Raw genomic sequence first — 3,038 nt, forward strand, 5'->3', positions numbered from 1 at the left:
GGTCAATGACATGAGACAAAGTATATGTGAACTGCTGTATGAAAAGTGAATTTACTCTGTAAATCTTCACCCAAATCAAAATAAAATTTTTAAAAAAATATGACTCTTCATAAATAATTATCCAACATATCTTTTTAGTGGCATTTTTCTTGTTTATAAAAGTTAGAAAAGCTCTTAGAAAAATAAAATCACCTATAAACTACCATACAAATATTGTTAATATTTTGAGGTATTTCCTTTCTGTTCTTTTTGTCTGAATGAATTTATAATTTTTTTTCTAAGTATTTCTAAGGTAGAGAGCATGTTAGTGTTGTTGAGTGACATCAAGTTGAATAGAACTACTCCCAATGTTTTCTTGACTGCAGTCTTTTCAGAAACAGATTGCTAGGTCTTTCTTCCACACAGCCACTGAGTGTGCTCAAACTACTGGCTTTTTGGTTAGCAGCTGAGCATTTAACTGTTGAGCCAATGTTGTTGTTGTTGTTGTTTGCCATCGAGTCGGCCCCGACTCATACCGACCCCTCCTTGGGTTTCCGAGGCAGTATCACTATGGAAGTAGGAATGCCCAACCTTCACTCTATAATGCCCATTTGAAAACTAGATGGTTTTCAAATAAATCATCTTAATTTAAAAATAACTGTATTTTTAAATTATTTTTTCCAAATTGAAGCAATAAATTATGCTCCGCGATGAAAACTAGTAGAACACAGAAAAGCACAAAAGAAGACAAAAAAAAAAAAAAAAAAATCATTTGGATTCTGTTGTGGTTACCTAGTGCCACTCTGACAGGAATATACCACAAATGGGATGGCCTCAACAAATAGGAGTTTATTCTTACAATTTAGAGGATTTAAGTCCAAGTTCAAAGTGCCAGGCTGTGGGGGTTGGGTGAAAGCCCCTTGACCTTGGGCTTCAGCTCTGCCTCTTGCTCCCAGCCCACTGAAGCTAGAGGCACCTCTTCACTTAGGCAGCTACTGGCAGCTGAGACTAACAAGCCCAAGGTTGCCAAAGAAAAAGGCACAGTCCTGATGTTACCAAACCACACAGCAGGCTATTAATTCAAGTCCATTGTAAGTCCCAAGGTCAGCAGAGTATGGCAGGCATCTGAACAATGACACAGCTATATGCAGGATCCAAGTGTGCCAGAAGCTAGAGACCATTCCCAAGGCTTCTCCATATACAGGAAGCAGACCACATCCCAAAGGCAGCTACTCAGCTGCTTGTGGTAGATCCCACCATGGAGCTGATTGCCAGTCTCATCATGGGGAATAACTACCACAGCTTCCCAGCCATTCAACCAGGCCCAGACAAGTTGACATACAAACGGAACTACCACAGATTCGAACCAAAGATGATAATAATTAGTGCTTTGGTATATGTCTTCTAGTATTTCTTCCATGTAAGTATGCCTTTTTCTTTATTAAAACTACCAATTTATCCAGTTTTGCTGTTTGTATTTTTCACTTAGTGATAGAGCATTTTCCATAAGAACAGATGTTCTTGCCCAACATGATTTTAACAGATGTCTTAGTTAACTAATGCTGCTGTAACAGAAATACCACAAGTAGATGGCTTTAACAAATAGGAATTTATTCTCTCACACTTTAGGAGGCTAGAAGTACAAATCCAGGGAGCCAGCCCTAGAGGAAGGCTTCCTTTCTCTGTCAGCTCTTGGGTAAGGTTCTTGTCTTCTTTCAACATCTGTGGCCTTGATACCCCCTGGAGGTCTTCATATGTCTTGGAATCAATCTTCCCTTGGATCTAAGGAGTTTTTAGTATGGGGATCCCAGGTCCAAAGGACACACTCCACTCCCTGCTCTTTTTTCTTGGTGGTTCTGCAGTCCCTTCTTCTCCACTAGCTTCTCTCTCCTTTCATCTGTTGTAAGATAAAAGGTGATGCAGGCCACACTCTAGGGAAACTCCCCTTACATTTGATCAGGGCTATGACTTGAGGAAGGAGCTCTGGTAGCCTAGTGCCTAAGGCATTTCTCTACTAACCAGAAGGCTGGTGGTTCAAACCCACCAGCCACTCCTCAGAAGGAAGACTGGGCAATCTGCTTCCATAGACACACTGCCTTGGAAACCCAAGGAGGGGTTGCTATGAGTTGGAACCGAATTGAGTGACCTGAGGAAGGGTGTTGTATCTCACCTTAATCCCCTTATTGGCTGATCACTTCAGATAATATCATGGGGGATGATTACATAATTACATAACTGCCAAATTACTTCATTACCTAATTGCCTAACCACTGAGAATCACGGCCCAGCCAAGTTGACATATATTGTGGCAAGACATAATTCAATCCATGACAAGCTTCATGAATGGTATTGCTCCACATAAATGCATAATAATTTATCTAATCAATAGCCTATTGTGGGATTTATAGATTGTTTCTAATTTCCCATATTATAAACAAGGTCATGATTAACATGCTTGTAAATAACACTTGATTATTTCCTTATAAAAAATCCCTAGAAATAGAATTGCATAAAGTATATGTAATTTTTTTGAATTATATTTATTTTAATATTTATTCAATTTCTCTGCAACACAAAAGAATATCTCAGCTTTGAAACATCAAAACTATACAAATACACATAGCCATAAAGAGTAAGTATGTGGCACATTACCATCAGAATAAATTACTCTTTAGATTTTAACATTTTTTAACAAGGTGAGTAGAAACTTCTATAGCAAAAATACCATGTTATTATTATTTATAATGTACCTTTGGATAAAGCTCACAAGATGACACCAACTCCATTAACATATGTTACAAAGTCATACAATATCATAGAATACATAAAAATATCAGCAGTTGATAACATTATTCTTCTTTAAAAAGAATATACAGTACTAATGTCCAGTCTATAAAATGGCAGGTTTAAAAGTAGTCCTAAATTCAAAATGTCTATTTTAAATACTAATCTGGAAATAAAACTAAGAGAAAAAAATGTTCTAAGTGAAATAAGGGAGCTCTGGTAGCATAGTGGCTAAGGCACTTGACTGCTAACCAGAAGGCTGGTGGTTCAAACCC

The sequence above is a fragment of the Orycteropus afer genome, unplaced genomic scaffold (assembly GCF_000298275.1).
Source record: "Orycteropus afer afer isolate SDZICR_OR568_19922 unplaced genomic scaffold, OryAfe1.0 scaffold04696, whole genome shotgun sequence".
In the NCBI taxonomy this organism is placed as follows: Eukaryota; Metazoa; Chordata; class Mammalia; order Tubulidentata; family Orycteropodidae; genus Orycteropus; species Orycteropus afer.